Source organism: Manis javanica, chromosome 11, assembly GCF_040802235.1.
Source record: "Manis javanica isolate MJ-LG chromosome 11, MJ_LKY, whole genome shotgun sequence".
NCBI lineage: Eukaryota > Metazoa > Chordata > Mammalia > Pholidota > Manidae > Manis > Manis javanica.
In genome coordinates this window covers 107,664,572-107,690,194 of record NC_133166.1, presented here as the reverse complement: position 1 = coordinate 107,690,194, position 25,623 = coordinate 107,664,572, and the positions used below count along the sequence as shown (strand labels likewise).

At 46.1% G+C, this 25,623-nt stretch overlaps 2 long non-coding RNA genes across 3 annotated transcripts; one reads left to right on the top strand and one right to left on the bottom strand.

Annotated features, from left to right (window-relative positions):
• Window positions 1-1,706: 1,706 nt before the first annotated feature.
• Window positions 1,707-8,542, bottom strand: LOC140844527 (uncharacterized). 2 transcript variants are annotated; one of them, XR_012123003.1, is made up of 3 exons: window positions 8,413-8,542; window positions 6,627-7,840; window positions 1,707-1,907 (listed from the first exon to the last, which is right to left on the bottom strand). It is a non-coding gene; the product is annotated as an uncharacterized lncRNA (long non-coding RNA). The 2 variants fall into 2 exon arrangements; XR_012123004.1 differs by having other exon boundaries at window positions 6,658-7,840.
• LOC118969835 (uncharacterized) lies at window positions 7,520-25,487 on the top strand. Its single transcript, XR_012123002.1, has 7 exons — window positions 7,520-7,576; window positions 7,891-8,036; window positions 8,370-11,818; window positions 14,218-14,413; window positions 15,795-16,068; window positions 21,023-21,132; window positions 23,029-25,487. It is a non-coding gene; the product is annotated as an uncharacterized lncRNA (long non-coding RNA).
• Window positions 25,488-25,623: the final 136 nt, after the last annotated feature.

Sequence of the window (25,623 nt, the reverse complement as noted above, 5' to 3'; positions counted from 1 at the left end):
TAAACCACATTACTGAACCAGATGGTGGCTCCGGGCTCACCCCTCAGAGGCCATGGGCAGAAAGCAACGGGGCATCTAAGAAGGGGCACTGGGAGGAGGAGGCGGCTCTTCCGGCTCTTCTACCAGGTAAGAAACACGTTTTCTAGAAGCCCATGCGGAGGAGCATGCTTTCACTTGCCTCTTGTTGGTGACGACGAGTCCACATTGTGATCCCCACCTGTAAAGGAGGCTGCGAAAGGTAGAACTGGACTGTTTTAAAACTTGCTGTGGGTGGTGGAAAAGGGGGAAGGCTTAGGGAACCACTCGTGCAGAGCTTAACCAGTTACAACTACCACACGCCTCCCACCCAGTGTCACACCTTTCAGAATGAGTTTATGTTGTTCAGTCCCGGAATACACCCCATTACCTAATTTCAGTATCATAACTATCCTTCAGTTCAAACTTCAAAACATTTTGTCATCCAGTTTACCAACAAGTGCTTCCAGTTCTAGTATTTTCTTTTGGTTCCTGAGGTCCTAACGTGCCATGAAATTAACTTTTAATTTCAGTGCAAAAGACTTCCAATTTGAACTTGTCTACCCACAAATCTCACCCCACCCTATCTCTACCATCACATTCCAAGTGGCAGTGTCAAGTCCTGTCAGTCCAACCCAAAATCACATTTACGTCCTGTCTGTTTCCCTCCCCCAGCTCGGCCATTCGTACTTCCAGGCACCACCATTTCTTGCTCTGACCACTGTGGTTGCCTCCGCGCTGATGTCCTGTTTCTGTTCAGGGCTTTTCACTGCAGAGCAGTTAAAGGAGATTCGAAAATGTAAGTTGCTCTTTGCTTAAAACTCTCAATGACCTTCCCACAGTTGGAGTTTCATTCCTTACCGTGGACTGCACCCCTCCTGGACCGAGCATTTCTTGAGGAAAGATATGGGGACTCTTTTTGTTCACATCCTATACTTAACAAAAAGGACAGTGCCAACGATGCATATGTGTATGTGTGTTAGATGAAAGAATGAGCGAAAAAATTGTTGAGTTATTATTATGATAGTGTAAGATTTGTACGAGGAGCTATGAACAAGTTCTTTCTTGTCATAGAAAAGATATTTCAAAAAATATTGCAAAGGCCCGTTTGCAATATCGTTTGGATAACGGGGTTATATAGCCAAGGAGACAAAACGGTGTTGACTGACTTAGGCCACGTTAACATTGAGATAATAATGTATATGAGAGCATAACATATCTAAGTAACAGGCTATCTTCAGTTCTGTTATTTTAAAAGACCTTCCTACTTTAAGCATTGAAATCTAAAAATATTAGTTGAACCCACCATTTTACTATTTTAAAATGATACTTCAAAGTTATTCTTTCAACTTTTGATGGAATAAAGCCAATAAGTAACTCGTCGGGCCGAAAGAAACCTCTACTGTGAAATTCTACTGTCTAGTTGATGAAACAGTTTTGCCTGGAATGAACATGCTTTTACTATCTACATAATATAAAAGTTTAACAACAATGGCTTCTGTATTGGTTTCCATTCATTCTCACTAGATTATGGGTAAAAAACTTAGAAGCAATTAATGCAACTTTTTGTTCACAGCCTGTGATTTTCTTCTTGACGTCAATCGTTTGTCTTTTGCGCTGTCCTCTGATCTACAACCCATATGAACCCAGCACGACTCACATGGACGGAGATTTACCTCGGAATCAGTACAAGAATTAAAGGTGATTCTTTGTCTCTCCGCACTTACTCCCAAGTCAGTCCTTTAAAATGCAGCGTCTTCATAAACCCTGAACTCTCCTGTTATTACCCTGCTTCTCTGCTCTGTTTGGTGCCCTCCAGGCCAGGGAATAGAATCTCCAGCTGCAGCTGCCGGGCACGGAGAGCCTGTGAGCGAAGCGCATCCTTCTTACATCTGCAAAAGAGGTTTTACTGAGACCAACATTCATTCCGGCTGCTGTCTGGGGCGCCCCTCCAGTTCTCACCCTAGTTCATCTCACCTGTTGCTGACAAAGCTCATTCTCTCCATGCTGCTCCTGCCCTCATAACAGGCACAGTAATTAAAAACTACCTGTTTGTAGTTTGTAGTTTGCTGGGATCTGACTATTCAATTTTCTGTCCTTTGTCATATGGTGACAAAAGTGTCCTCTAAGATGCAAAGCTATCACGTGTGGAATGTCGTTGTGGTTGGGAGTGTCACTATTTCTTTTGATTCCTTCTTTTCCCGTTTTTGTGATTATTCTGCTTGTTATGTCACCCTCATCTTCTCCACCATAGTTTTTCTTATGGATTATATAGCAAACCCCCTTCTTTAAAGTTTATGGGTCAAGGATAGTGCTTGCAAAATGCAATAGGTAAGCTCTATTTTAATTCCTTACTTGAATTAAATCAGAAATTACTCAGTTGCATTGACATCTGTACCATTTAAAAAAATTAAAATGCTCTAAGTAAAAAATATTTTTTAAAGCTGCACCATGTGTGCTAGAGATATAAGGTCTACATTAATCGATTTAATTTTGAAGGCTTCTCTGTGGTATAATTGCACGGCTGTTGCCATGGCAATATTTCCTTACTAAGATCCTACGTCACTTGGTTCCTTTTATTCCATCACAAATGAGCGATTGACCTTATCTCATAAAAAAAATCCACTTACTGATTAAACCCTCCCCAAAAATGAAAAACCCTGGCTTCCTACTGAATGGGTTTCTTCTAATTTCAAATCTATCAAGATATTTGGCAAAATTTAAAAATTTGGCCTACAAGAAATTTGGGAAAAAGAAAAACCACCTGATTTTGTGGCTATCATTGTTTCTTAGAGTACATGTACAAAAATCCTGAAGTTCTAGCCTGAAACTAGATGACAAGCACTTGCTTTGTGCTAAACTCCACCAAAGGCTCTCAGTCCGGGCAGGGGAGCGTGTAACAATGTCTGGAGACAGTTGGTTTGTGGCGCTGGGGATGGAGGGTGGGCGGTGCCCAGTGGCATCCAAGGGTAAAGACCAGGGGCCTTCCTGCACACCCCAGGTGCCCAGGAAAGAGTCCCCAGCACAGACTCAGCCAACCGAAACATAAACGATGAGAAAACCTGTACTCGACTGGGCAAAACTACCACTTAAAGTCATCAGAATGTGAGATTTCTGTGGAAATAGTTTGTTCCAAACAAAAGTCTTTTTTTTTCTTTCCTAGAGTACTTGGTCGAAATCCAGGTTAAAAGCTGCTCAGAATGTCTGAGTCTGATAAATAGGAAACAAATTGGAGGAGGTGACATCGCAGGGGGTGTTTGTGGTGACCGCAGAGCGACACAGGGCGCCCTGGGGGCAGCCTTTTGAAGAAGGAAAAACCTGCATCTCAAGCAGGGTGAGTGTGGCTCATTAGTTAGCTGGCTGGACCCTGCTCTTTACAGGAGGAACTTCCTCTGGGGGTGGGAATGGGGGAAGGGGCGCCCTGGGATGGTGTGGGGGGGGGTCAGTCTGCAGGTCTGAGGAATACAAATCTTTGAGGTGACTAAATTAAAAACATGTTCTAAAGCTATAAACTCACTGCCCGACCCTGTGGCCTTGGGTCAGAATCCCTGCAGGAGAGCCAGGTCCTCAATGCCTGCGCTTGTTAACATTTTCTGGAAGGAGCTGCCCAGGGCTAAGTCAGCTCTGAGCAGGACTCGGCAAGCCCGCCTCCCAACAGGACAGCAGGCAGGCCTGTGATGGGGCCTCGGTGGGAGGCGCCCCGGGCACGAGGGTCCTGCCTGGCGCAGTGCGCACAGTCTCAGGGACAAATGGGGATGTTCCGTCTCACTGAAATCACCTTGGGTTCACAAAGCCTATTCTCTTTCACTCGAAAAGCAACCAGTTTCTTCCTATGTGTAGGAAGTGGAGATTTTCGTGGGCCACAGAACAACCCAGTCACAATTCCTGTGCATGTGGCGCCAGTTGGCAGTGCGCCATCCCCCGGGCCCGGTAGCTCAGTGTCCCTTTCCGTTTCTCCTGTGACTATGCTTCAGAGCTTTGCAGAAAGAGGAGACAGAATTCCATTGTTGCCCTATGTGAATAGAAAGTAGTTTTAAACTTATGCTAGGGAAAAGACAGCACTCTGTTTCTACTGTGTTTGTTTTTTTAAAAGTCCTAATGCCCAGTCCAGTGGTTTCAGCTGGGGGCAGTTTTACCTCACTCTCTCCCTTATCTGGAGACATTTTGAGTTATTGCAACTGGAAAATCTTACTGGCATCAAGTGGAAAGAGGCCAGGAATTTGCTACAATGCTCAGGACGGCCCTGTACCACAGTTACCCAACCACAAGGTCTGCGGTATGGGGACTAAGAAACCCTGGCCTAACCCAGTATTAAAACATGAATGGAGTTCAGTGCTTGTCAGTCACCGAATTATTAATATATCAAGTACATATCCCATCTACCTAAGGAAACTTGGTAATAATGCTGAGGTCAAAAGATTTTGCTCCAAACTTCCTGGGCCTTTCAAACATAATTATGTTATAGATCTTGAATATGAAATTAGTTGAGAACTATTTGCAATTCACACTTTTTCAGGAACAGCGCTTCAAGAACACCACTCAGTCAAAACCAGAAAATTAGTTTAAGTTTGTAATAAAGTTATAATAAAGAAAGCTCTGGAACACCAACTTCCATATGCAAACAAAGTCATCACTGAGCCCATGAGTAAGTTATCTTGTGTGAACTGGAAACGGCAGTTTTAACTACAATGCCAGCAATGCCATATTTAAATCCCTTTGGGTCATCATTATTGTGTTCAACTCGAAAGTCTCAGATGCTTCAAATAAACCTAGACTACTATTATTTCAGGACACCCAGTTCAAACCTCAAAAGAATAAATGCTAACTTAAAAATGTAAGTGAACATCCTGTGAGCTTGTTCTTATTTTCTGGTTGCTTCCTTTTGAAATATCTGTCTGCATTTTCATAGAGAAAACTGAATGTAAAAGCACAGAAACCTTGAGAAGAACATTCTTTAGGAAAATACGTACTCTAAATCATTTTGAGTAAAGGTTTGTGCACCGTTTTCTTGAACCAAATTGAAGGTCGTGATCCTATACACTATAAAACTCAGCTGGCATGGCTGGATTAATTATGAATTCCATCAGTGCCCTCTGATGGCTGTGCCTTAGGTGGCAGGCTGGCACTGGTTACATGACATCGCGATCAAAAATATGTACTTTGTGCAATTCATCATGCTTTTGGCATTTTCTTACCATTGAGTGTTTATCTTTGCTTTTATATTTGGAAGTGCTGAAGTACACGACACACATTTTTTTTTGCCAGATTTAGCAAAAGCTCTCCATTAATAGCTTCTTTTACACTATATAAATAAAGTCTTTGTGCTGATGGGAAGTGTTCTTAGCAACTTTCAGATCTCCACAGGTGGAAGCACATTACTTAGTATGATACTGAAATCATCACCTGTCAAGTGGGCACATGCCATGCCCTGTAACGTCAGGATAGCACTGGCTGTGTAAACTGAACAGTCATTTGTAACATTGTTCTTACTGGCAGACCTACTTATTAGAGCCTTTCAAGATACTTTGTTTTATGAAATGTTCCCTCCGCCTGTGAGCTCTGAGAATCCGCTGTCTCTATTTCCTGCCTGGTGGGTGGGCACTGTAAGCATCTCCCCCAGCCCGAGTGTTCTGATCATCCCTGAAGAAACAACGGTCTCTTCAGTTATGTCAGATTAAAGGAAAAGGAGAAGTCTAAAATGTTTGCTTTAGATTAGTAGCTAGAAATGGCACAGAAATGTGATTCTACTTCAGACCTGACAGTGATAAACCATTAGCCATGTACCTTTGGGGGAGACCATTGTTGGGTGTCAGTGCCTCCTATGTAAAATGAAATAGCTACACAAACCTGTCAGCCCGTGTCATTAAGCATATGCCTTAGAAAACAGTTGAGTGTTTGGGAAGAGTTATTTTAAATATGGTGGAACTATTGTATTCTTGCTGTCATTATGTATCTATGCACAATCAATATCTAACAGTTAATTGTGACACTTAAAACTCTCATAATGGCTAGCTTTTTTAAAAAAACTGTTATAATTTTGAAATTTTTGGGCTTCTGGCATACTTTTAAGAGATCGACAAAATATTTTATATGTACCATGTAGACATTATTTGTGCTCATTTCTAAAGAGTTTTTCATTGATTGCTTTACTCATACAATGTAAGCAACTAATTTATCAGCCTTTGGTATTTAAACCTGACCTGCCCAAAATAATAATTAAATGTGAATAATGAGAGAACTTTCCACTTAGGCTTTTGAATGAGAAATGTTATGACTGTTATTTCCCAATACTATTAATTCGTGATGAATTACCTGGTGCCATCAAAAACACAGCTCTGCTACCTGAGAATCACTATATGCTACCGCCTCAGAAACGGAGCCAAAGATTAAAAAGCTGAAAACAACAGCAAAGGAAGAGGCTTCCAGCTTTCAGTGTGGCTGGAAAGAGGTCCTGTTGTAATAGGCCCTGGACTCTGTGTGACACTGAGGTTCATCTTAGGGACAGACGGGCATAAAACTGAAACGCCTGGAGTGCTGAGGTCCCTTCCCTCCACCTCATGCCCCCTGAACCTCCCCCTCTGCACACTTGCCCAGAGGAATTGTCAGCAAACCTGAACCAGCCTCCCTGGCCTGCTCGCACACCTCTGTCCAAGCGCTGTCCTTGCGCGGGGGGCCCAGCCTTTCTGTTTGCAGAGGGCGATCATCTGTTATCTCCGCTCCTTGGAATTCCAGGCGGTGGACTGGGTACGGCCTAGTACCTTCTCAACTGGAGCCTGAAGAACACGGTGGGGAGAGGGCTTCCTTCTCCTCCATTCCCTGTTGTTTCAGCTTCCGTGGTGCCTTTATTTTGTGAGGCACGGGAAATCACAGGGGGAATTTGCGTGAAGACAGAGATTAAAGTCCAGGCCGACACCAATGACTGCCAGGCCTCGTAGAGCAGGTTTCTGAAACGCTGCGGGCTTGCAGGGCGTACTGGGGGGATGATGGGGAGTGAGCCCAGGGCACCGGCCCCGTCCATGCCTTACACTCCCCCATCTAGGCCTCTCCACCCTCTGGGTCTGAATCCTACTTGCTCTTTCTCCGTCAGGAAAACGCTCTACCTGCACAGAGGAAGGGTTCTCATCTTCGTTCCTTCAGGATCCAAGCACACGGGAGGCTTGTGTGCTGTACGCATCTAAGTCAGCTGGTGGATCTCACTGGCTGCTCTGTGCCTCCCCCCTACGCCAGCCCCTCGGAACTGTGCTTCATGGATGTGGTTGTTATTTTAACTCAGAGTCTTTTAGTAATAAGGATGTTTGGGGTTGTCATTACCCTCTGCCACACAGCCTAATATATTTATGATGCATGAATGAATTGCATGTAAATAGTGATTCGTGCATTTTTGCTGAAATACTCTTGGTATATGAAAGCAAGAAGAATATGTACCTATTGTTTCATAATTTAAACTCCTAAAATTTGCCGTTTTCAAAATATTGTACCATTGTAATGTGCTATTTTCTTTTTAGCTGGCACTATCTAAATGTGTGAAGTAAATGTACACGGAAGAAAAGCAGGTGCATCGGTGAGCTATTTCCTGACAGTCTTTTCAGTTGGGTGTCAAGAATTCAGGTCATTTGGGTAACTGAATTTCCTATTTCAAGGCAGGAATTTGAAAAGTAATTCTCTCCTAAGAGACTATAGTAGCTATTTTCGGAAAGTGCCTACTTTCTGATGAAAATCCTGTCTCTGGAGCATGAATCCAGGGTCCCCTCTCTCTTTTTCTCTCTCGCTGTTTCTCTGTGTCCTTTCACAGGAGACGCCTCAAGCTTTTATGATTTGGTGGGTCCTGTTGATCAAAAGGAATACAGAAAGATCTTACTTTTGCAAATTTTACAGAAGAAAACTGCCACGTAAACACCCTCCTGGGATCACGGAAGGGGCCTGTGCAGGCCAAGGGCGCGAAGCCCCGACCTGAGCAGCCGCAGAGCGCCTCCGCCTCTGACGTGAACAGAGGGGTCAATCGTTGCCTGTATTTCCTCCAGGTGAGGGCGTGCGCCTATATGGGACACTGTCTGGCCCCACAAAGTGACTGGGAGGTAGACAAAAGGGCCCCGGGGTAAGGGGCTTCCCCAGTGTCCGGAGGGTGGCCTTGACCCGGCCGTCCCCCTTTCCTGGCAGCAGAACCCGCCTCTGCGGCGCTGCACTTGCCCCTCTGGGACCGGACTCGGGTGAGCCGGGCTGGGTGAGAAGGTTCTCTGCCTCGGGATGTGCTGTCCAGTCCCAGCCAGTGTGGCTCTGGACTCAGACCTGGTATGTGTTTGGGAAATACAAATAAAAACAAAGACATCTCCAAACCCCAAACCCTCTCCACACAGGCAGTGGGGGAAGCAGGCGTGTTTATGATGGCAAAGGCCTTACACCACAGTGTCCCAGGCAGTCCCCGCCATCGCAGGACGCAGAGCCAGCTCCCTCCGGGGACAGCCGTGCAGGTACAGCGCATCACCTACACACCTTTAAGAGTCAAGACAAAGGATAACTAGTCTTTAACAGAACTTAGCAGTTACACAGAGTGCCTTCTAACTTTACCGTGATGATTGGAGCCACTGTCTATGGTGCCTGAGTGGCCTTATCCAGAGAAGAGGGAAATCTCTAGCATCTCCATCGTAGGAGGTAGCTTTGCAACTTGGACACCCACCAGTCAGGCCCCTGCCCTCCACAGAGACGGGGGTACAATCTCCCTGGATGTTTACATTTCAACAGGGTCATAAAGCTGACAAGGATCTACCTACTTTCAAAAGGATACATAGACACATTTTAAAGAGGAGACAAAGGATTTAAAATCACAAGTTTTCAAGGTAGATATTCTAAGGAAAAAGTTGGTGAGGGAAACTCCCCTTCCTTTTGACAGGGAGAATTAAGCCTCTTATTTTTAATCTGCATTTGCCTTACAACGTCACGGATGAAAACCCTAGGTCAGTGAGAGAGGTCTGTCATAACTGCCTCCTGAATTGTCTTTGGGCCGGGACCTGTCCTATTGAGCTTGCCTTGTCTACATAAGATGTTTATCTTAGATTTTTTTTTTTTTAACACCACTTCTTTCCAGGTACTCTTTTGATGTTAAAAGCCAAATTACTTATCTTTTTTTTTTTTGCCATGGAATTATATAACCTGTCTCTTAAAATGTATTTTAATCGTCCTTTATTTTGATGGACATTTCTAGTGACTCTCACATTACTCCTATAACAGGATCACATCTAACATAGGGTAGATGCTCAATCCAAACTTGTGACTTAAATACGTGTGGATTGATCGATTAATAATGTCCTATATTTCTACACTGCAGAGTGTCAGCCTTCTTGATGTATTATCTCGATGGCATGTACTGTGTCATGGAATACTGTATTAACATTAGGATTCTGTAGATCATGGAAAATTTAGAGGCTAATTATAGATGATTTAGGCGGGTTATAGATGAAGTACAGGCAGGCGGAGTTAAATAAGTGTGTTGTGAAAATGCACGTGAAGTGTGTTTCCTGTTCCATCTGAAGCAGATGGTCAGAGACACAGGCCCCTTGTACCTGTGAACTCAGCCAGCCTTCCGGTGCTCCTTCCAAATGGTCCTGAGTGTCACCAAGGGGCAGAGGCTCCCTCTGCCCTTGACTTGGGCTCATAGCCCCCCCGCCCCCAGGCACCTTCGGTTTTCCTTCTTTTCAGCTCTGATGTCATCTCTCCTTCATTCTCAGCCTTGTTGAAGATTCCAGTGTCAGTGGTACCTGCCCCTGCTGCTGAAATCCACGGTGTGCACCCAAGGTGGCTGATGTACACTGTTGAGGATGTTGACGTGTGTATCAAGGAACCTGCGTGTCATCAGAGCTGGAACTACAGGCACCATATCCTCTTGCAGGGGCAGCAACGGGCAGTGGGGCTGCGACACCGTGTATCACACCCTTGCGGGCGTCGGTAGTGTGTTCACGTGTAACCCTTTCACCATTTACAGGAACCCAAGAGATCTAAGCTGAGCTAGATAGTATGCAGGGGACAGGATGACGGCCAGGGGAGATGCAGGGGAAAACGATATAGGAGCCCTGGAAACAAGGACGGATGGAAAGACCTCATTAGCTGCAGGGACGCAGAATGGCCTCCAGAGGAAATTGAAATCACACTGTCATGTGCTGACTGCAAGCATGTGGGTCGGCCGCAAACAACCACAGAGAAGAGATCCTTGTAGGAGGGACTCAGACCTCTGTCATCCTGGTACTATTACAGAAGAGCTGATGGCATCAGAGGAACTGATGTATTCGCCAGGCCCCCAGGCCCCAGCCCTTGGGCCCCAGGCTCCCCATTCAGGGAGATGGGCCCTTCCGTTCACCAGTTCTCCGGAGCTGAACAATGGCTCTTAGACACCTGCCAAGTCAGAATCCCATGTTTTGCCAGTAACAAAATCCACACTTAGGTAAATTAAATAATGTGTAGAACTCACTCAACTAATTAATAGCAGAAATAAGGTATTTTAGATCTTTGATTTTTCATTGAGGACCCCACCCACCATATCACCAAATAGGGAGCTTTCTTGAAAATGGGTTTGCTCAGAAGGATGACTGGAGCACATCTAAAGGAAAGGCAGGAGTAATGGGGCCATTTCCCTATTTTTTGTGTGAACGACCTGGAGTAACATCAGATGTGCATTTCAATCCACCGAAGAAGCAGCCTGCAAACGTCACCACCTGCTCCAGAAACAGCCATGAGCTCACTGCGCTCGCTGATGGTCGCTGATTTGTGAAATATTTAAGTGTACTCCTTTGTAAGTGGGGTTCAAGTCTAGCCATGGTGAGCACCCAGTACCTATGGCTGCAGATGTCAAAAATTAAGACGAATTCTATCACTTTAGTAAACATGATGAGGACAAGTATCAGCTACAATAACATGTTTTTGAGCTCACTGCTTTTCATAATTACTTTCACCTATATGGAATGATGCGCGTGCAGTTCACGAGGTGAGAACGAAAGCCGAGGACGTCTCTCTGGTTATGCAGGGCTTGCCTTGCCAATGATGCTTCAAATGAGTGCAGAGAGACTCTCACTAAAAATGTAATAGTTTGACTTATTTCTCTGGCTTACTCTGCCTACAGTAAGTGAATAATTCTTTCCATAGACATGGAGGAAAATACAGTGTAAGGGGAAGTTGTTTATCTTGAATTTCATATTCTTTGAAACAAAACCTCATACTCAAATGCTGTCCTACGTGGAAAAGAAACACGAATTTAAACATAACCTAAGAAGAGCTTAATGCCAGTGCATTTTTCTTGAGAAAGTCAGTATCATGTGTGTGTACTGTGTACATAAGACATATTTCTGGCCAACAAGTTCATGTATCTCTCAAATGGGACAGGACTACAGTCAGTGTGCCTATTGTTTACTGTAATATACTTTTGTGTTTTAAAGTGATTTAACACTCTTGATTAAGAAATACAAGACAAAAATGTACAGAAAATAAATCACCTGACGGTCCAACACCGCGGATCATCACTGTTTTTTCTCTTGTCGAACCCATTTCCGGACAGCTCTGTGTGTGCGTCTGTGTTCATGCACACACCAGATACCCACACCTTCACAAAATGTGCTCTATGGAACCTCCTTTTTCCATCCATCACTAAACTTGCCTATTTCACAGGAAGATGGAGAAGTTCATTGCAGCCGTACGTGCTTTTAACCTAGTGGCAAAGTGAGTGATACTGGAAAATATAATACTGAAAAACAATATTTTGAAGGACAAATGTCAAACAGTACCGATAAGATGCCATTAACTGGAAAGCCCAACCTGACAGGTAAATTTGCATGTTTGTTACACTTACTCTTTCCTTACGATTTATACTGTGAACCTGCCCGACACACACACCGGTTTTCCTCTTCCGTCATCTCGTTTACCATCGGGGAGTCAATCAGCGCCCCGGCACAGGGGAGGTGCCCTCCCGTCCTCGCCTGTTTCCGCCGCGGCGCGCTGGGATCGCAGGGGTCCCCTCCTCGCCTGAAGGGGGGGGCCCGGGCTCCGCGGCGCGCAGTAGCCGGGGCTCCGGGGGGGGGAGCGGCAGGGGCGGCGCGGAGGGAGCGGGGTGGGGCGCCCCAGGCGCTGCACCGGGGGCGCCGGGGTTCAGCCCCTGCCGCGCACCCCCAACCCTGCCCGGGCCGGGCAGCCCACCTCCCACCCCTCGGGGCCTCCGCGGTCGCGGTGCCGGGTGCACCCGAGGGCCTGGAAGGCCGGGATTGGAGACGGGGGAGAGCCTGACGTCAGGAAGGTGGCGTCTAAACACGGGGTGCCCCCGAGTCGCACGTCCTCTCTGGGCGGGGATGGAACGCGCTGGCAGCAGAGAGGGGGCCCGGGCGGGGGAGGTGCACGGCCGCGGCGGAGGCTGGGACCCCGCGGGGGGAGGCGGCCTGGGCCTCGCCCGCCTCCCGCGCCCCTCGGGCCTAACCGGCGCGGGGCCCTAGTGTCACCCCCTCCCGTGGGCCCGGGGTCCTCGCTGCGCCCCCCGCCGTGCGCCCCGCGGCCTTTCCTCGGGCCCCGCCCCCGCCCCCACGGCTCCCGGCCCTGCACCGGCTCCCGGCGGCCCCCAGGGCGGTGCGCGCCTCCGAGCCGAGCGGAGCCCTCCCCGCCCGCGGCCACCCCCCGCCGCCACCCGAGCCCCGGCGTCGCTTCCTCCTTCAGGCCGCAGTGTGGCCGCGCTTCCATCGCGCGGCGTTTTGATTGTTTGTTTCTAAGCCTGTTTTCACTGCTGGGCGGTGAGCCGCTGGTCGGCAGGGACGTTGTTCCTGCCCATTTTTGTGCTCTGATGCCCCCTTACCAGGTCTGGCATATGCTTGATAGAACTCTAAAAACATTTGTCAAAAGAGTAAATAAGAAAAATGCCCATTGCTGGGACGTCTTTTCCCACGTGGTGACTCAGGGCACGGTCCGCCGCGACTGCCACAGACTATGACCGTCTCATTTAAAGCAAAGATGTCAATTGCTGGCTTACACAAGATAAAAGATTTCGGGGTGTCACCGGAGTAGATCTAAGGGGACTGGGCGCTCAGCGGGATCGCGTTCTCCCTCCTCCCTCCGTTCCCGCTCCTGCGGGCGCACCGAGGCTGCCTCGGCCGTCGATCAGAGCTGGTACAGGGGCAGGAGGGGGTCCCCCCACCCCGGGGGCCCTGTAGCTTCAGTTTTCCATTCAGCAGACAGAGAACAAGCCAAGAGTTCTTTGCCAGCAACACCAGTTAGAGCTGCCCAGGCGGACGGGCCCAGAGCGGGTCACACGCCGTGTGGAGCCCATTTCTCGGGCCGAGAGCGGGCTCCGCTCGGGTGGACATGCCCAGCAGCAAGCATGTGCAGAGCCACGGGGCTGCGAACGGAGGAAGAATTAAAGCTGGGTGACAAAAACAGTAGGTCATATAGGGGAATGAAGGGAACGCTGTTTTTAAACCTAGATTTGGGAAGTGAGGGGCTTCATTAGTTCTCTTAATTTTTAATGTCAGTATCAGAAAACTCATCTCCTATTTGGTTTTAGCATAACCTATACCTTTTTTCCAAAGGAAAACTTCACTCACTTTGCTAATGGAGCTGTATCTATGGCACAAACAAAATGAATTATTTTGATCAATACAGTAAAAATTGTTGGTTCTTATGGCCTGATGAGAAGGGGCATTTTTAAGGGAAAAGAGTGAGGTAGGACAGTGTTTTCAAAAAGTTAAATCTGCGTTTCAATATTTTGTAATTAGTTATTTCTGCTATCTATGGCTGTTCAACCAACTATCCCCAAAATTAGGGCTTCAGACTCTTTATTATCATCATATTGTGATTCTGGGGACCAAGAATTTGGATGGGGCGCCGTGCAGATGGCTCATCCTGCCCTCACGTGGGGGCCTCGGTGGGGCAGCACGAGTGTCTGAGGGCTGGAACACGGAGCACCGGCTGGACCACTCTCTCCTGCCCCGTCTCCTTCTGCCCAGTCCAGTCTGAAGCCTGTTATTGTCCAGCCATTGAACTAAGAAAGATTTTTATATTTGTTGATGTTTGAAAAAAATCTGAAGAAGAAAAATGCCCCATGAGGTCTGAAACTTACATGCAATTCACATTTGTACCCATAAATAAAGCTTTATTGGAACGCAGTGACAAATACCTGTTTAGATATTACCTGCTCTTCATGTCTCACAAAACCTAAAATACTTACTCTCTGGTTCTTTGCAGAAAAAGTTGCTGATCTCTGCTTTAAATGACTTCTACACGTGGCTACCTTAGGCTCAAGGCTTCACGAGGGAGTATTCAAGAGATGGGTAATGGAAACTGCCTCTTTCTTTAGGCTTTTTGTATTGTTCAAGTCCTATGAAAGACTGTACGGCCATCTTTAATCTCTCACACTTGACCTACAGCCTCTTTCTAAAAGGTGAATATTTTGTAAGGCAGAGGGTATTTGCTGAGTAACTTTTTCTAAGTCAGTGAACATTTTCACCATTATCCTTAGATTATTTAAGTGATGATATCTCTTTCAGATTTCAGACTTGGAAAGAAAAATCTAGTATTATCTTACTTTCCCCTTTAGTTTGGAAATGGCCAAATGTAAAATGGCAGATTTTAGAATTCTAATAAATCTTATAAACTTTAAAACCTTCTGTTTCATCTTACCATACAATATGTTCATTATTTATCCAGATGTTTCCAAACAAGGATAACAGCTTCCTTTTTAATGAAGAAGTTATTGATTATTAAATACTGTCCCCTTGATTTTCATGCCAAATCACAATGAAATGGAATTTTATTACCTGGTTACCCTTTCGTGTTTTCAGACTGGAAATGATGTCTCGGGATGATTCCTTTAACCATTTTCCCCAAACATAATGCTTCCCTCCAAAGTTACAAAAGTCAAAACCCCTAACAGTCCATCTGAGCCAACAGATTATATCTGAAAACAAAGTCCACTGGTCAAAAACACAGGTGCCGTCCACAGACATGGCGGCCGGTTCTCCAGGTCAGCGGTTCTCCAGAACTCACACACGGTTATGAAGTTGTTAAGTAAGAAGTTGGAGAAGATGGGCTTGCAGATGTTTGAAACCCATGTTTAAAGATGGTTACAAATTATGGATGGAAATATTTTGGAAATTGAACTAGAATCTTATTTGGAAAAAGCATTTTAGTTTTTGCCCTTTTAGCCACTATTAAGGTTCAGTAAGAAACTATCCTCATCTTTTTCCGATTGAGGTAATGATGGATTGTCCAATCATTAGCTGAGGAAGCTGATGTGTCAGAGAGAATCTTACAGGTAAAGAGGTGGAGAGTTTCCCTTAAACAGGATAAGAGTGGCTAAGTGGTCAGAGAGCCGTAAGTGAGAGAACAGGAGGAAGGTCTTCTGGGTCCTGGATTGGGGTCCAGATCACAGGCTATATTTTCTAAGGAACTAGCATTTCTTGATCCCCTTCCATGTATAAGTCGTTGCCTGGATGCCTGACAAATCATCTCATTTAGTTTATTTTGAATTCTGTAACATAGTATCCACCCTTTTGAACTGAGGAAACTGCTTAGGAAAGGTGCCAGTAAATGTAGGTAACAAAATAACAATTTGTTTTGACCTCAAAACTTAGTGGCAGCAGTTAAAAGTTTTAGAAAGTCGACTCAAAGGTGTAAGCAGTCTACATGTTATGCTGTATCTCTAACAAAATTATTTGAATCTTAAAGTTTCCTCATAGGGGAAAAATAAATGCACATCTTTCATTTATTCATTTACTCATCTATTTGTCCATTTATATCATCATTCTCTCCTTTACTAACAGATATGTGCCGGGTGACTTCTAGAACACAGACCTGCTCCTCCCCAGCCACTCAGTGGTGGACAGGCAAGCAGGGCCTTACATTCAAGATGAAAGGCTGGTAACAGACCAATAAAATGTCACAACTATTGAAAAGTGTTACAAAGGAAACAGGAGGGGGCGATGGCCAACGTGGGTCACACACACGTATTCCCAGAAAGGAGGAAACAAGGCTAATTAACACGGAAACTTCCCTCTTGGAACTTTAAATGGTATGTTGTCCTGTGGAATCGTACAGGTAGGTGGTGCTTTTCCATTTTAAGTCCGGTTCATTCCTTACTACAGTGTCTTGTTATATGGCTTGGTTCATAATTATCTCTTTTTTTAACCACAAATATTTACTGCTTTACATATTAAATATATCAGCTAGCCATAAAAAACTTAACATGTCAGGATTATTTGACAGGGAATAAGGTAGCACAAATGTTACGTTTCTCCTATAAAAGACGTTAATTTTTAAGGTAATATTCCTTTTGGCACCAAAAACCCCAGTACTTGGTAATCATCTCAAAGGGAACTAAGATAAATTCTTAAGACCTAATCATGAGGGTTTCAACAATCTTATATTCATCAAAAAACTCAACACAGACACAGACGCATGAGTACACACATGTATGTTTGTCCCTGCATATATCCCACACATTGTTTCACAGTCACCTGCATTGCCATTCGCCCCCGGCCCAAACTCCTAGGCGCATGGATGACACCCTACTTCTTTCGTGTGCACTGCACTCTACACAGGGCTGAATGTTTGCACAGTCTCTTGTTTCAACTGCCCAGTTCTCATGGACGTTGCTTCTCTTATCCAAATCCGGGGTATTTGGGGCAGAAATGTCTAGTTGTCTCCCGACATGTACACTGATTCTCTGTCCCATCATGTCATTGCACCTGGCTGGTAGATGCCCACCTAGAGCCCACATTTCCCATGTGAAGCTGGGTCTGACAAGGTGACAAGGTGCTGTCAGTGGATGGTGGCAGTGACGTGTCACTTCCAGGCCTAGGCCTGTAAGAACTGTGTGTGCCTTATCCACCCTCTTTCCCCTTCTGCCGTTAAATGCAGACCCCAGAAAGGGCAGAGAGTGGTGACGCCTCCAGACAGAAAGGACTTGGTCCCGAGTCCCTGTGTGGAGAAAGTCAGTTGCCAGCTCTTTGGGAAAAGAAGCTTCCACTGAGCGGGAGCCTTTATAAATGTGAGGGTCTATTTGTCCCAACAAGCAGTGTTAACCCCACTTAACACAGTGCTTCCAAGAGCATCGGCTAGAGCAGAGCTGTGTGTCTGCAAGATAACTTTTGTTTTCTTTCTCACTGTGTTTCCTCCTGCACGCACTGCAGTGACTGTGTCTGTGTAAACAGGAAGAGTAAGGTTGCCATACTAAGTGAGCAAAGGAGATCTGACTTTGTGACCATAATCCAGGTGTCCAAGATTGTCACACTTCGTTTTAGTCTGTAACTCAAATCAGAGCTAACCTTCTGCCCATTTTATGCAGGAAAGGCAGGCAACAATCCTTATCTCAGGGTTTCAAAAAGGGCCCAAGAATCTTAGGCCTCAAGAAACGTCAGGAAGGGTGCTGTGGTTATGCACACATTTAACAGCTGATCACAGCTCACCTCTGCCCGTGGCTGGAGGAGCAGGCCTCACGGAACACGCAGCTTGGTGGGGGAGGCGGAAATTAATCAAAGAACACCCAAGCCGTGGGACAGGCGCCATGAAAAAGAAGAAGCCGCACTGGGAGAACAATGGGGGCTGTCCGGTCTAATTGGAGTCTGGGACGGTCGATGCCGCCTGGGCCATTAGAGGGATGTTGCTAGACAGGGGGAGGCGACATTGTGCGAAGTCCCCTGCTTCAGGAAGGCTGCGGTGAATGGGGTTCTGAGGCCAGGCTTTGCAGCTGAGACGAAGTGATGCTGAAGACGGGCTGGAGGCAGACGAGCCTTGGCCTCTGGGAGCCTTGGCGGCCCTCTTGAATGTGTCTCTTTTCATCCTAAACTTGGTGGGAGAATATTGACAGGCTGGGGTCAGTGCAGTGGATACAACGTCGTTTAGAAAAGACCTCCGTGATTGAAGGGTGAAAAAAGGCCTGGCGAGTGAGAAATCACGTTAAAGCTGGTACAGGGAAGACTGTTAGAAGGCCGTTCTAGTGGTTTATTGGAAAAAATGCTGGTAGTTTGGACCGAGGTGATGTAGATGGTGAGAAATTGATGGAATTTCAGAAATACTTAGAAGTGGCGTGGAGAGAGGTCGGCAATGCCTTGAGGAGGGGAGTTAGGAGCATCCTCCCAGGGTCTCTGTTCTCACGGCCACGAGGCTGCGGTGTCCCAGCTGCGGGAAGAGACACCGGGACAGAATCATATTTGGGGAGAAAGACGGCACATTTATCTTCGTCTTTTCCCCGCTGGTTGCGCCCCTTGTGGGCACGGGGCCCATTTCTAAGCCCGTAAGTCCCTTGAGTCAAGCTGTGTGGCCCGAGGACCAGTCATTGTACCAGGCACTTTCATGACACCTCGGGGCGCTCCTGTTTTAACCACGCCGGGCAGAGTAAATCAGAATCGGGGTAAGAAGTAAACATCCCAAAAGGCCAGACCTCAGGGAAAGAACGGTGTGGGCTCCCCCACAGGTGACTCACAAAGCCATGAACCCACACAGTGCTCCCCACTCTCCAAAGGAAGCTGGCTTCTCAGAAACCGCATGCGCACCAGGAAGCTCCTTGGCCCGACTCCGCGGCCCGAGCGGGTGTTACCACCCTGTTCATTCTCAGAAGCAGCCTGACCTCAGAGTGAGGTCGTGAAGCTGCTACAACTCCCTGCTGGCCACTCTGTCAGACCACGTGTGGCACTTACACGTGGCATCGTCCTAGTTCCTGTGGGTGAAGTAACCCGTGCAGTGTTTGGCATGAAGCGCTTCCTCTTGGTGTGGCCTCAGGCATGATATGACTAAAATACCGCAAAGAGTGGCTGTAGGGAGAGGGTGGGGTGACAGGGATGCCCCAGAGGTGGTGGCATTAGATCTCTGCACAAGTGGGCCTTGGAGAAGCAAAGAAAATGGGGAATTTATGAGAAATTTATGTTTTCCTAATTGGTTTTTTTAAAATACAGGATTCCTTGCCACACACACACCAGCGTATCCCATTTTGTCAACCTAAAGACAGACACAGGGTTGAATATAACTAAAGCCAGCATACAGCAGAGCTTCTGTGTTAAGGACTTTGGACAGAGTAGGAAATGAGTTTTATAAATGTGGTTTAGGGATTGGCCAAAGCAATATGCAAAGACTCTAAGATGCTGGAACATGGACGTTGAGACATGAGCACACTGAGGTCCTGGGGACCATCCCATCAAATTCATACGTTCTCTCCGTGTCTGATTTCCTTCAGTTTCACCTAAGTCAGCTGAGTGGGGTCTGATCGGTAGCTTGTCTAACACAGTTTACTATGTGACTTGGTCTTTTAACCTTGGGATGCCTGCATGCCTATATTCTTTGAAGTTTTGAGATTCGATGTTAGGTTTTTTGAAAAAATTTTTCTGTATTTTTGTCATTTTTTATTTGGAATAGTTTCAAACTGCACTCAGAAATTTTAGATGGAAGTGTATATTTTGCAATATTTGCCCCACAGGAGGCCAGGCCCAGTGGAATACTGACTTGGTTTGTTCCAAGCTGGGAGACTGTCCCGGTGAGGTGGGTTGGGAAACTGGTATGAGAACTCATTCCCTGTATCGTAGTTCTTTACAGCTATTCCTGGTTATTAAACAGTCTGAACTTATTGAGATGCAAACATAAAATAATTATACTTTTCTCTTGCCTCTGGTCAGATATATGACTGTATTGCATCCATTGTAAGATAACGCATTTTATAAAACGTATTTTAACATCCCTGAAATCAGGATGTATTCTGCAATTGACAGCACTTTTAAGTCAACTAAGGAAAACCCAAAGCTGAATTTCCCTTTTCTTAAAAATGTACAGGGCAGGTCCCCAAACTCCCAAGTTATTCTTGGATAAGAAATAAAATATTCATGCCAGTCAAGTTAAATTCTCCAATTTCATATTCAGTGTAACCCCTTAACCTCTGCTCTTCCTTCTAGATCTTTCCTGGGTGCTTTACGAAAGGGAGTCAGTACGGTCAGACCCTAGGGGAGTCCCTCTCTTCTTCACTGGGGCTGGAAGGAGCAATAGGATTGGATACTTTATTGTATGTGCTTTTAATTATGACCCAGTGTGCTGGCACAGCCCCGTTAGTTGAGTGCATGTTTCATTAATCCTAGGCATACCCCTCCTAACAATGCTTCACTTTATTGCACTTCATAGATAAAAATTGAAGGTTGGGCAACCCTGCACAAAGCAAGCCCATTGGCATTATTTTTCCAACGGAGTTTGCTCACTTGGTGCGTCTGTGTCACATTTAGGTAGTTCTCACAATATTCCCCATTTTTTCTTTGTGATTATTATATTTGCTCTGGTGACCAGTGCTATCTGATGTTACTATTGTAACTGTTTTGGACGCCACTGGCCGCTCCTATGTAAGCTGAGGACCTGAATGGAGACGTGTATGCGCCGACGGCTCCACTGCTGGCTGTGCCCCCTCCCTCTCCTCCGACCTCCCTATAACCTGAGAAACAACGATCCTGAAATCAGGCCAAACAATAACCCAGAGATAGCCTCTCAGTGTTCAAACGGAAGAAGAATTTCACGTCTCTCACTTCAAATCAAAACTAGAAATGGTGAAGCTAAATGAGGTGTGTGATCAGTGATGAAGAGTCACTGAAACTTCAGATGATGGTCAGCAGCTTTTAGCAATAAAGTGTTTTTCAATTAAGGTGTATACATGGTTTTGTTTTTAGGCAGCATAGTATTGCACACTTAATAGTCTACAGTGTATTATAAACATAACTTTTATATGCACTGGGAAACTGAACAGCTCCTGCGGCTCGCTTTCCTGGGATATCACTGTGATATTCACTTTGCTATGAGACTTGCGTTTTTATGGTGGCCTCACACCAACACTGCAATATCTCCGAGGTAAGCTTGTAGGTTAGTTCTTACAGCAACCCCAAGGTAATGCAGTTAGCTCCGTATCTCAGAGATGAAATAACTGCTAGGGTTAGATTTTAGCCCTGTTTCTTGGCCACTAGGCAAAATGTCTTTTTCTTTTTCACATGAGTGCTGTGTTTTTTAACCAGTCGGCATTGATGTGTAGGAACACAGGGGCCAGGACCACCTGAGGCCACTAGGATGTTAAGGGCCTGCTGCCGAATGGGAACATCTGTCGAAGCAGCCTTGCCGCCCAGCCCATGCAGCTTGAAGCTGGTGAGACTTCTTTTTGTCTGAATTTGCATTTTACACAAGACAGAGGCGCCGATTTAGTAAGTAACACCGATTTTTTGCTTGGTACCTCAGTTTTCAAAAGGCAATATGACAGAAGGCAAGCATGCATTTAGAGCAAATCATAAAATTGTAGGAATAGCCCCTCATTTGTACTCTTAGAATATTTTGCTCCTTGACAGCCGTGTGTCTCAGCTTTTATAACTGCTGGTGTTAACGTCTTCTGTCATTTATTTGGCTGGTGAACATACCCTCCCTCACGTGTTTCACAGAGTGAGCTTCCTGGCCTGTCTGCCAGCTCCTGTCCTTGGCCTTCCCCAGTATGGGCCACACCGCAGCCATGTGTGTAGGTCTTTTCATTCCTTCATTCATTCAACAAATATTATGTGTGGTGACAAGGTGTGAAGTGCTCCTTAGGCCTCATGGTTGACCGTCCTGAATACACGTTTCGTTCCAGTGAGGCAGGTGCATGTGAGTAAACAAATGCACCCCTAGATTTGGAGAAAACACACAAAATTCTGAAATAGAAAGGAACAGAGGGGCATCTTTTAAGTGGAATTGTCAGGAAACGTCAGTGATAAAGGGGCATCTAAGCTGCTCCCTGCAGGAAGCTATGTAAGGAGTGGACAGTGGGGTGGGTCAGGAAGTGTCCTGGACAGAATGAAGGGAGGCCCTGCAGTGGGACAGAGAGTGGCATTCAAAGAACAAGAAGACCCTATGGCCAGAGTAGAGTGCGGATGGGGTGGAGAGGAGCATTCAGTGGCTTGAGGAATGTGTGTGGCGATCAGATTCTATTCAACATGTAAAGTAGAAGAATAGTGAGAGGTCTTAAGTCTCTATCACAGCCTGATTTGTGTTGAGAGAAGATCACGGTGATCGGAAATACTGGGGGGAGATCAGTTGCAATCACCCGCACCGTATCAGGAGTGGTCTTGAGTGATTCACTGTAAATGTAGCACGAGAACGTGTGGAGAGAGAATGAATGGGACTACTCAGTCAGTCGCATGGACTCGCCACGGTAAGGGAGAGATGAGAACAAAGCACAGGCTTCGGCATGAGGAGCCGGCTGCATGCTGGTGTACTGCAGATATGGGCGAGATCGGGAGCTGGGGCAGGTTTAAGGAGGGGCTGGGTCAAGGCTGAGGCAATCCAGTGTATGCATCAGGGGTGGAGGAGCAAATGTGAGTCCAGAGACATGAACCATAGACGGACTGGAGGTAAATATGTGTGAGCCTCAGCAGGAGGGCGCTCCCCAGGGGCAGTGCAGTGGACCCGGGCCTGGGCCTTCTCGCCTCGCAGTTCTTAGAGGCCGGAGCACTAGGACCCCGCACGGCAGCCCCTGAGGTCAAGGGAAATGAGAAGATAACGGTGTTTCGAAGCTGACAAAGATCAAGGCTGGAGAAGGAGAGGTTTAGATGCTGCTGGGAAATAATCTAAGATGAGAGCAGAGAAGTAAGTGATGGCACAGAATCCGGCAATCTGGGTGACTCGGCAAGAAGATTCAAGACCAGTGCCTGAAATCCCTCCATAGCTCCCCATTTCTTAGGATGAACATGAATCTATCAGACCCAATCAGCCCCGGGAAGTCTGGTCCCCAGCCCCTTCTGAGGCCTCACCCTTTTTTCTTTTTTATGTCTGATTTCTTTTTTGTAATTGAGATATAATTGGCATATAACATTGTGTAAGTTTAAGGTGTGCATTGTGTTGATTTGAAGTGTTCTATGTTGGAATATTCCAGGACCTGCTTCTCTGTCTGCCCACCAAACACATCTCCCCTTTAAATACATCATCCTTTCTCCCGGTTCTGTTCCTCATGTCTCCTCATGCCCGCTTAACTTCTGTTACTTTTTTCAGGTTTTGCTTCACTGTTCTCTATTTCAGGCAAATTTTCCTGGCGTCACGACGAGACCAGCTCCCCTGTTAGATGCGTAAATCATCACATCAAGGTCTTCCTGGGCGCTGGACTAGTAGTCATGGTGATTAGTTAATTAGTTATTGTCTTTTCCACTAAAATATATTCTGCCAGGGCAGGGATCATGTCTGATTTTGCTCAGCATTTTTTCTTCATATCAGGAAAAATGATTGTCTTATATTAGGAGATGACTATGTATTTATTGAATGAATGACACATAACATCTGATTCTGCAGTTAATCTCATGCAATCTGTTCCTATCTTTATGTAACTTTTACTCCGCGTAACAAAATATCTCAGAAATGGCTAATTTACATAAAATATTTGAAACTTAACATTACAGCTTTAAATAATCTATTGCAAGTCAATCAGCTATGGGTGTGTTGGAATCGTATTGCTCAGACTTTGAGATTTTTTCGGTGGTACTGTTTCAACCATTCAAAAGGTGCCACATGGTTACTATAGATAAGTTCTAATGTTTCTTCTCAGTCCTTTCCCGGCTTCAGGTGTTCGCAGCCTGACCCCCTGTCTCAGAATCAGTGAGAGCGGGTCACATCGGTGGGGTGCAGTCATTCCTTCGGTTTCTGTGAGTGTTTCCTGCTTCTGGGCGCCGAGGCCCCGAGGCTCATGGGGATGCGACAGAGCAGGGCGGTGTCCTCGGAGGCCCCGTGGAAGAGCCGGCTGCTCACCAGGCCTAGACATCCAGTCCGGTCCCCTGTGAAAGGCGGGGTGTGCTCTGTCCCCTGGCAAGCTGCTAGGGCCTCCCTGCTGGCCTACCTCCTGACAGCTTGCATCTGAAATGCAGACTTGAATCTCAAACCTCTGGCTCCCCCTTGCCTCCATTCTGGGAGCATCTGAACTGCGTGCACATCTGTCCACTGCTGTCTCACATTTGCCCCTATTTCTTCACACCTTTATAATATACAATATAACATTTCCTAATATTTCCTGTAGACACTCAACTCAATTTTGACACATTAAAATAAAACACATACTCCGATCCGTTTGTTGCTGTTTCATGCTTGGGTAGCCTCCCTCCCTACCTGCTTGCAATGGAGTTAAATCTCCTAAGTTACTATTTCTTCAAAGCCTTGATTTGCAAAGCCCTGTTTAGAATGTCTCTTTAGGGCTTCTAAACCCCTGTCTTTAGCTTGTTACAGTGTGTTTTATATACTTAACTCCTTTTTAAAGATTGTATGTCACACACTTTCCCCCTGGCTTCTTGTTTTACCAAACATGCTTCTGTAACAGCAACTTAGCAGAACACCTGTATCTGCTTAAATATATCGAGAGCTAAGCCCCAGACAGGGTTCCATTGTGAGTATATTTTCGGAAACACGCTGTGGAGCCGAGAGCTTACATCTGTGACCTTGGACACGTACTCTTCCTTCGGCCTTCCCACTGAAGAGTAGTGACTCCGTTCACAGCTGTTTCATTTAAACACACATTTGTCAAAACAAGAGCAACACCAATTTTGTGGAATTAGTGTGTGATCTTTTGGAGATGAAAAGTTATAAAAATACATAGGAAACAAGACTGGGGAGAGAGGTGAGAAAAAGGAAGGAAGATGGGAAGTCAGGAAAGGAAGACGATCTTGGAGGCGGCGTCCGCCCCAGCTGCGAGGCTTTGGACCAGTCCCCGGCCCCCTGAACTCCACTGGCCCAGTGAGGGGCAGAGGCGGGCTGCACCTCAAGCATTGTTACACGAATTAGATTGTGCAGTAAAAGTGCTCAGCATATTCCCCACCGTGGTAACAGCCCCGTGAACCACCTATGGTAATAAACCATAATCACAGCAAAAAATCTTACTATCCTGTCATTATGCAGGATTTAAGATGTGGGATTCATTTCCATCTGCCCTAAGGGGCGGTGTGCCAGTCAGGCCCTCCTAGCAAACAAAGGGAGAGTGAAACAAGTAAATTTGTAAATATCAAAAGACTTATTTACTTAAATAGAAGACACCTACAGTCTTGTTTCCTACCTGGGGTCTGTAGGGTCACTGCATGGGCTCTGTAGGTCCCCTAAGCGTCACCTGTGGTTCAAACAGTGATGCCTCGTGTATGTGCGCACTGTTATTGTTCAGTGGATGAGATACTGTGATGATGATACCAGTTCATTTCACGGCATTGCTAAATTCACGGTACCTGTAGCCGGTCTGCATTTCCTTAATTAACGGGCTTACAAAGAATGCCATCAGAATTATGAAGAGCATTATAATTTGTTATCTTTTAATCAAAAAGGATAGGAAAGTATTGCTGGGGGAAAAAAAGGTTAACTTTTGTAAAAGACAGCTCTGGGTTTTCACTGCTCTTCTTTGCTACCCACAGCGCTCCATCCATCCCAAGCCACAGACGCATCACCCTTTGGAAGCAGGATCCGCGCCCCTAGAAGGGACTTGCTGCTCGCAGTCACCCGCCACACGGCTCCCTGCGCAGGTCTGGGGCAAATTGGCTAAGTTCTCTGAGGGCACTTTGCATAGGAAATAGGTTTGCCTGCTAACACAGCCGCATTGCTGGGCTCTGATGCCCTCGCGGCGAACGGTACTAGCTGCCAAAAGTAGCCAGA